The 10,158-nt window shown below is 34.1% G+C and overlaps 1 long non-coding RNA gene across 1 annotated transcript; it reads left to right on the top strand.

Moving 5' to 3' along the window:
* The first annotated feature begins 1,714 nt into the window (after positions 1-1,714).
* On the top strand, positions 1,715-9,613 carry LOC122137910. Its single transcript, XR_006155125.1, has 3 exons — positions 1,715-1,918; positions 9,351-9,392; positions 9,573-9,613. It is a non-coding gene; the product is annotated as an uncharacterized LOC122137910 (long non-coding RNA).
* Positions 9,614-10,158: the final 545 nt, after the last annotated feature.

Raw genomic sequence — 10,158 nt, 5'->3', positions numbered from 1 at the left:
AGATTTGCAGTGACATCCGCTGGATTTCTGAATGAATCTGCAGTGATGGAGGCCATAGAGAAGAAGGTGAGGTGAACCTGTATTGTACTGCATGCATCTGAACATCACTAGCTTGATCTCGTTCACTAATCGCAGCTGAAATCTGCTCTCCAGATGAATCAGATCCTCTCAGATCAGCAGATGGACTCTGGATCCAGAGTGACATGGAGAGTCCAGCCTGATGGGCAGATCTTCAAAAACACACATGAAATATGAAGAGTCATGCACTGCAGTCCTTTTGAACACTGCTATGTTTAGCTTAGAGCCTCTGAACTTATTTTTAGGAATGGAAATTTCAAATAATTTTATGCAGTACTCTAGCATATAAAAATAGATAATAGGTGATTTTGAAACTTTTAAAAAAGGTTTATTTTAAAACATTATGAAACGTAAAAAATCATCATGTGATTATTATTAAAAAAAAAAACTAATGAACTAAAGTTACATTAATTTTATTTTGTTGTTATCATTTCAGTTTGTTAAAATTTCTGTAGTTATATATATTTTTTAATGTGGAATATTTATAATATCTAATAATATTAATATCATAATAAGCCTGTATAATGTAGGTTTGATGTATTTCACTTATATCAAGAATATTTTTTCCCACTTTTGTTCATTTCATTTAGTGTAAAATTGATAAACATACATTTTAAGAAATACTTGATTCACATTAAACTAAAACAAAAAGAAATAAATTGCATGATTTTCTTTATGACTGTGTAAACCAATCTTTTTTTTTTTTTTTTTGTTTTTTTTTTTTTACAAGTTGAAAACTTTTCCAAGGTAGAATGACACAAATAATGCTGTGTTCAATATTAAAATATCTGCAAATCAATTTTTCTTTTGTTTATTAACTTATTATTGTTATTGTTGTTGTTTGGACATTAATTCTGTTTCTGGCTTTGTCTCATACCACATTTGAAGCTTGTCTAATATAGTCTGTACAAAGCAAAAAGGTTTTTTTGTTTTTTGTTTTTTTTTCTAAATCTTTATTATTTATGGCTTTGGGAAAGCATGGCAACATTAACTTATCTACCAGCTAAAACGGCCATGATAACCATCGACATTGATCATACAGTTGATTTTACAGTAGAAAGTGTTTGTTTACTGCCCTCTTATGATTAGACAGAGAACGTGCCTAAATTATGTAGGTTAAAAGATAGAAAGAGGAACAAGTAAATATCAACGCGCACTGGACACCAATTCTTCCCCATAAACAAAGAACTGGATGGCCAAGTGAAATTATTGCTGTGATCATATGGCATTTAATAACTTTGAGATGTGTGGCTCAAGATTTTGAAATGCATTTAGAAATGTCATTGTATTCTTAGAAAATGATCTGGGTTGGTAAACGTGTTTATTCCCAAAGCCGAGATCTCAAATTTCACGGTGATGATTCTGATAATAAAGAAGGAGAAGATTATACTTAATTTGCATGCTGGGTAAACATTATCAGGCAAGGTGCCTTAAATCCACACGCAATCCTAAAGTGTTCTCAATTGTTAGGTTTTGAACAAGCTCGTGAGCGCATTGCACGTTATCATTGCAATAACTGAACTGCTTTATCCGTTCTGATCATGTTTTTCTGTTCTGTCCGGGTTCAGTTGAGTCTCTCGGTTGCCAGAATTATGACATATGACCTACCCTGAGCTCGACAGGACAGGTAGGTCCACATAGTTTCTCTCAGGTGAATGCTGAAGAGGCGCGAGCGAGACTCAAACTCACCTGTTGCGCGACGCAAACGAGGCGCTGCGTTCAATTGTTTGTTTGTTTTTACTTACATATTTTTTTTTACTATATATAACTAGTTTGGTGAGAGGTTTATTTCTTCCACACGTTTCGTGGAAGCCTCTTTGGAAACCTCACAGCACACATGGTAAGTTTGTTTTGTTCTGCTTCAAACAGGCATAATTAATTAAATATCGAGCTGCACAACGTGGTTGTTACAGCTCAACAAAAACACAAACCGCGCGCGTTTCTTTTACAAAATCAATATTTCTAACTAAACACAGCGGATGTTGAGCTTACAAAGATACAGAAAAAACTGTTGCAGATGCTGACGACGTGGAATGCTGTAAACACGGTGTATGAGCGCGGATGCTGTTTCTAACAAATCTGAGTGAAATTCATCTCATTCGTTTCGTTTTGTGCTCGACTGTCATTAAAATAACGTACAGGCTTTTATAGCTTAATTTAGCTCCACATTATATACGGTGACAAGTGCACATAAGTACTGAAGGCTTGTGTATGTCATCACTGACGTCACGTATTTTGCCTTTCTATGCGTCGTCATGCTTACATTGCTGAGATATGACTGATTTTGCAATTTTTCGTGATAAAATAATAATAAGCAGCATTTTAAGGCAAAACACTAACAGGTGAATAGAGTTAAAAAAAAAAAATAAAAATAATAATAGATATTACCATACTTCCCCCCTGATTGATTGATTGCATTAATATTCACAATATTTTTTATTAGACAAACAAAATGAAATAGTACAGGGAGCCCTTGCAAACAAGACTTGGACATAGCAAGGTGACTTATAAAATGTGATTTTAAATTTATTGATATAAATGAATCATTCATGATATACTAAGTAAACCCAGGTTCAAAACTCTCATTTAGTCTTTTTGGCATATTAGAGTTAAAGGTTTTACAGAAGGGATTTTTGATTTTTCCTCCAGAAATCAGAAAATATTGTCAACAGACAGAAAAGTAAATATATTTCCACCATGCTTTCAGAAACATGATGTTTTATATATATATAATCAGGCCGAATGATATGAAGAAAGCCCTCTATAAAACCTTCAGAATATATAATATGGTGTATGCAAGTGCTGCTAAAGTGGAGAAGAAGAAAAGGAAACTAACTTTAGAGAAAAACAGCCTTTAAAGATATGTACTGTAATTAAAATCACATTATGCTAATAGATAAAGTGCAATACAATCTATACCAGTTATTGGTTTGTATGTAAATGTTCTGGATATTATTGAACCCTGTTCCATTTTGTTTTGTTTTTCACAGGATGGTGATTCGCTGTTTGGTGTATCAGGTCTAAATGATTATGGAGGTGAGATTCTGATTAGCTTCATCTGGATTGTGAGATTATATATATATATATATATACACACCACACACACACATACACACACACACACACACACACACACACACACACACACACTAAAATCTTCAAAGTAGATCCTATTTTATATGTTTAAACTCTTCATTCTGATTTTTCTCCCTCTAGAATGGGATCAGCAGCACCTCCAGCAATCCTTTCTATTTCAAGCCCACAGGTACCTGAAACCATTCAAAAAAAACATTACTGTCAGTAAGATTTTTAAAGAAGAAATTAACACTTTTATTCATCAAGGAGACATTCAGTTGATCAAAAGTAACAGTGAAGACATTTGTGATGTTACAGAGAAGATTTATATTTCTAATAAATGCTGCACTTTTGAACTTTCTATTCATCTGTGAATCCTGAAAAAATAAAATGCGTCACGCTTTCCATAAAAATATCGGGCAGCACAAACAGTTTTCAGCACTGATAATAATCAGAAATGTTTCTTGAGCTGCAAATCATCATATTATAGATTGATTTCTGAAGATCATGTGCCATTGAAGACTGGAGTAATGATGCTGAAAATACAGCTGCACAGTCACAGAAATAAATTACACTTTAATATATATTCACACAGAAAAACAGCTGTTTTAAGTTTTACAAATATTTACTGTTTTATATGGATTTTTGATCAAGTAAGTCAATGAGCTTTGATGAGCAGAAGAAAACATCTTACTGACCCCAGACGTTGTAGATGGATTTGTTTCCTTGCATACAATAAAATACTTTTTGATTCTCTGATTCTCAGAGTCCAGTGACTGAAGATCGAGGATGCTAATAACACAATCAGAGAAAAACAATGTGTGTGCCGAACGTAAAGAGTTTAACCAAAAAGCAACGGCATTCATCATAGACGCCTGAGTTTCCAGACGATCCTTTCCCAGCTCCAGACTGGGTTTTTGTTTCCTCTCCAGCTGATTTTTACAGTGACAACACACCAAATGGTTTTCAAACCACATCTACATCAGGCGTTTTGGGGGGGAAGGACACAGACATTTTCCAGCCTTTTAAAGAGAAAGCAGGACCTTGGTGTGGCACACAGCAGCTCAGCCAATCAGAAACACAGAATCCTGCGTCTCGTCCAATCAGAGGGATCCTCTCCTGGAATTCATCCTATCCAGACAGAAGAAAGTCCCAAGGACCCCCGCCCTCCCCAGCTTCACCATCGATCCTGCCAATGTTTTCTTCCAAGAAACGTCCACTAAAACGAACGGTTTCTTTGAGACTCCTTCGCTATTCACATCTCTCCGTTGTGTTCTAGTAGAAGCCCAGCATCTGATGAATTTTTTCAAGACGTCCTCGTCCACCCCGCAGGAAACCAAAGTCTCCGACCTCGAGGCGTTTGATCCTCTGTTTGACCTCAGAATGAAGTACAGTCCAAACTACAAGAGCGATTATGATCTACTGTTCACCAGACAAGATGCAAAAAACCGAGACATTGGCATTTCCCATGATGCTTTGCAAAATGGAATCGTTCAAGAGACAACACCACGTCCACAAACATCTCAAATAGAGGACCTGGTAAGAACGTCTTTAATTAAGACCAAATTATGAACATTTAGAACTTTCTACTATGAGGACCAACCAATATTATTTATTTATCTGTCTGTCTGTCTGTCTGTCTGTCTGTTCATCTATCTATCTATCGATCTATGTATCTATCTATCTATCTATCTATCTATCTATCCAGGGTTTGTATTGTACTTTGGGTTAAAAACAAATGAAATGTTGCCTTAGCTCTTTCCAGTTTTCATACTACAATACACAAAATTATATATTATATCTATATAATATATATATAATTTTATTATTGTAGTAATGGAAACTTTTAAAAAGGGGTTTTAATTTTAATTTTTATTTTTCATTTAATATAATCATTAAATAAATAATTATTTACAATAAATAAAAAGATTATTAAATAATCAAGTGGCTGTTTGTTTGTTTGTTGTTTATTTATTTATTTTTAAATGTACATACTATGTATATAACTCTACATGTAGCTTTTTGTCCAATAAAATGCTTTCTAGAACTGTGTCGCCCACGAGTTCCTGTTTAACAGGAAACTATGTCAACCCACACAGAACAAGGACATTTGTGCTCAATTCCGCTCATTTCTTGGGGTCCTTTGTGAGACCCTTTTATTTCTCCACTTAAACAAACTGTGAAATCTTGTCCTCTTGTAGATGTTCAGGAGGCTCCCCGCCCAAAAGCTTGCCCCTCGCAGTAACAGCCCCCCGAAGAGCATCCACCAGCCTCCGCTCATCTCTCAGGTACTGTAGCTCTCCTTCGTTTCCCTTCATGCCTTTGATTTTCTGAAAGTCATTCAGGAGAGAGATGAACTCTATTCTTGATGTTATTTCGATGCTAATATTCACTTTTGTGCTCCCACTAGTTCTCCTGCTGGAGTTCAGAATCAGAGCCAGACTCATTCATTCTTTCCGGTTTTCTTGCTTCTCTGGCCTTTCGTTGTATTCTTGTTTTTTATTACTACAATGTCATTACTTGTAAACACAAACAAAGCAGGAGAAATGTACATGAGCTGAATTGTACAAATACATGTGGGGACAATACAATATAATGTTATGATTTACACACACAGCACAAACAAAAAAAGTAAAGGAGTTTTTTTGTGTGTGAAATTATCTAGTTGATTTTAGTATTTTGCTTGTTGCTCTAAATTTGTATTATAACCTTAAGAGAGAAATACAGGGGACCTGGAGGGCAAGTAAAACAATTATATTCATAATATCATAATCATGATAATATAAAGAACATGTGTTTAATTATATGTGCATTTATTTTTATACATTATTATTTTAACTTTATTAACAATTTTCTGGTCTTATTGTGCACATCTATCATTGCACATTATTCCAAAGGAGAACGAAAATGCTTGTTTTCATAATGTTTTCAATAATTCAAAACTCATGCTGTGTGTGTTTAGTTAATGGTCAACTTGTAATAACAACAATCAAGGAAAATTGTGGTCAAAAATTCTAACAGGAAATACTCACTTTTTCAACAATCCACGATGAAATCATGCCTGTTATTTACATCTCTGAATACTGGGTTGTTTGAAATCTACAGTAAATGTAATCTGGGACGGCTCATGTGTCATCTGTGTGGTTGATATTGAGTCTTGAGTCCAGATCATCGTGGTGAATGTCTGTAACGTTTGCTCAGCGATGTGTTGTTTTGACAGATGATGCGGCTGAGATAGAGGCGCTCTGCAGGGTGTTTGAGGAGGTCTTCTCATCGAGTCAGGTTGTGTTTCCAAGTCAGTCCCTCGTTTTTCTCTCTGGCTGTTTCTCTTCAGCTAGCGCGGGTTTGCATTTTATGTATTTATTTAAAAATAATTGGTTTAAAATATTTGTGGAATATAATTCCCATATATATTTTATTATACATTTTGCATACTTCTGTAAAGAAGAGACATTTCCTACAAAAAAAAAAAAAGAAAGAAAAGAAAAAACAAATGCTGCAGGCATGTTGACATTCCCGAGGACAGGTTTTAATTTTGACTTTCATAAATACCAGGAAATAAAAAATACAAAAAATAAAATAAAACAACGTTTTCTGTAGTGGCGAGAAACACCCTCATGTGGATTCTCTTTTCTTCAATGGTAACACAAGTTACGCTACCTATTTCAAACATGCTTTAAGGAAAGGTGGTGGAGGACGGGCCCCTGAACACAGTCCGAGCCTCTTCAGAGCCGGAAACCTGTAATTCTCATGACTGAAACATGTCCAGCAGACCGGTTTCAGAAACACACTCCACTTTCTCTTTGGCAGGCGGGGAAGTTCGGCTCCGGAGAACTCTGGGGAGGGTGAGTCACAGCAGGGCAAAGAAAACTCCCTTAAAACATGTTTGTCAACTCAAATAAAGCTGAAGTCTAATTTAATAGGGAAAAGTGATTAACAGTTTATTCAAAGGCAACATGTTGCTTACAAACACAGTGAGGAAGCTTGCTCAAAGTTCAAGCAATTACAGATTGGAATTCAATAAAACTCGTATTTAATGGTTTTTAAATTTTAGGATTAATAATATTTAGATAAAATATACAATATTTTGAAATTATTTTTTTTATTTGTATGTTTTCTGTTTTAATTTTAATTTTAGAGTTTTTTTTTTTTTGCTATTGTATTAGTGTATATAGTTGCAGTTCTATTATTTTTATAGTTTTTATGAAGTTTTCATTTTTGTTTATTTTGTTTATTTAGGTTATGACTGCAATAAAAAAAAATAATGATAAATCACTCATAAATAAATAAAATGCAACTAAGCCTGACAAGCACATCACAAAAAGTAATCAAGTGAATAAATAATAAAAATAAAATAACTAACATAGTAATACTAATAAATAAGTGACTAATTAAATGATGTTCATAGTTTAATAATTGTAAATTTGAAAAACGATGGCAAGATGGCAAATTAAAAATTGAAAATATACAAAATAAAATTGAATACAAAAACTAATAAAAACTATAATTATTAAATAATTTAACCGATTTTTTCAAAACTTCCCATGTTTTGGAGACCCATCGGCAAGGTGCCTTAAATCCACACGCAATCCTAAAGTGTTTCTCAATGGTTAGGTTCTGAACAAGCTCGTGAGCGCATGCATCATTTGCAGAAGTGAAATGCTTATCCGTTATGATCGTGTTTTCTGTTCTGCGGTTCAGTTGAGTCTCTCGGTTGCCCAGAATTATGACGCCGCGACCTACCTGAGCTCGACAGGACAGGTAGGTACACATAGTTTCTCTCAGGTGAATGATGAAGAGGCGCGAGCGAGACTCCAAACTCACCTGTTGCGCGACGCAAAACGGGGCGCTGCGTTCAATTGTTTGTGGTTGTTTTTACTTACATATTTTTTTTTACTATATATAACTAGTTTGGTGAGAGGTTTATTTCTTCCACACGTTTCGTGGAATCAGCCTCTTTGGAAACCAGGAGCCACAGAGCACACATGGTAAGTTTGTTTTGTTCTGCTTCAGCCAGGCATAATGAATTAAATATCGAGCTGCACAACGTGTTTGATAGAGCTCAACAAAAGAAAAGCCTAACCACGTACGCGCGCGTTTCTTTTACAAAATCAATATTTCTACTAAAACACAGCGGATGTTGAGCTTACAAAAGATACAGAAAACTGTTGCAGATGCTGACGACGTGGAATATTGTGCTGTAAACACGGTGTATGAGCGCGGATGTTGTTTTCTAACAAAATCTGACGTGAAAATTCATCTCATTCGTGTTCGTGTGCTCGGCTGTCATTAAAATAACGTACAGGCTTTATATAGCTTAATTTAGCTCCACATTATATACGGTGACAAGTGCACATAAGTACTGAAGGCTTGTGTATGTCATCACTGACGTCACGTATTTTTTGCCTTTCTATTGTCGTCGTCATGCTTACATTGCTGGACTATACTTGCTTTTGCAATTGTTTTCGTGATCCAAATAATAAGCAGCATTTTAAGGGCAAAAACACTAACAAGGTGAATAGAGTTAAAAAAAATAAACATAAAAATAATAGATATTACCATACTTCCACAGTAGATTGATTGATTGCATTAATATTCACAATAATTTTTATGAGCTTATTATGATTATTATTATTATTCACAGTTTTATTTTTATTTATATATATATAGATATATATATATATATAATATATATATATATATATACATATATATTATTATATTACTACACAAAAAAAACTAAGTTAAACGCCAGGTTCAAGAAAACTCTCATTTAGTCTTTTTGGCATATTAGAGTTAAAGGTTTTTTTTACAGAAGGGAATTTTGGATTTTTCCTCCAGAAATCAGAAAATATTGTCAACAGACAGAAAAGTAAATATATTTCCACCGTGCTTTCAGAAACATGATGTTTTTATATATATATCCCTATATAATCAGGCGAGATGATATGAAGAAAGCCCTCTATAAAAACCTTAGGGAAAGAATATAGAATATGGTGTATGCAAGTGCTGCTAAAAGTGGAGAAACAAACTAATTTAGAGAAAAAACAGCCTTTAAAGATATGTACTGTTAATTAAAATCACATATGCTAATAGATAAAGGTGGCAATACAATCTATGATACCAGTTATTGGTTTGTATGTAAATGTTCTGGAATATTATTTGAACCCTGTTCCATTTTGTTGTGTTTTTCACAGGATGGTGATTCGCTGTTTGGTGTATCAGGTCTGATTATGGAGGTGAGATTCTGATTAGCTTCATCTGGATTGTGAGATTATATATATATATATATACAACACACACACACATACACACACCACACACACACACACATCACCACACACACACACTAAAATCTGCAAAGTAGATCCTATTTATATGTTTTTAAACTCTTTCATTCTGATTTTTCTCTCCTCTAGAATGGGATCAGCAGCACCTCCAGCAATCCTTTCTATTCAAGCCCACAGGTACCTGAAACCATTCAAAACATTACTGTCAGTAAGATTTTTAAAGAAATTAACACTTTTATTCATTAAGGAGACATTCAATTGATCAAAAGTAACAGTGAAGACATTTGTGATGTTACAGAATATTTATATTTCTAATAAATGCTGCACTTTTGAACTTTCTATTCATCTGTGAATCCTGAAAAATAAAATGCGTCACGCTTTCCATAAAAATAATCGGGCAGCACAAACAGATTTTCAGCACTGATAATAATCAGAAAATGTTTCTTGAGCTGCAAATCATCATATTAGAATGATTTCTGAAGATCATGTGACACTGAAGACTGGAGTAATGATGCTGAAAATACAGCTGCACATCACAGAAATAAATTACACTTTAATAGATATTCACACAGAAACAGCTGTTTTTGAGTTTACAAACTTTTACTGTTTTTATTGGATTTTTTGATCAAGTAAATGAGCTTTGATGAGCAGAAGAAAAAATCTTTTTATTTAGGCGTTGTAGATGGATTTGTTTCCTTGCATACAATAAAATACT

The sequence above is a fragment of the Cyprinus carpio genome, chromosome B7, assembly GCF_018340385.1.
Source record: "Cyprinus carpio isolate SPL01 chromosome B7, ASM1834038v1, whole genome shotgun sequence".
NCBI lineage: Eukaryota > Metazoa > Chordata > Actinopteri > Cypriniformes > Cyprinidae > Cyprinus > Cyprinus carpio.
This window is presented reverse-complemented; position numbering and strand designations above follow the sequence as displayed.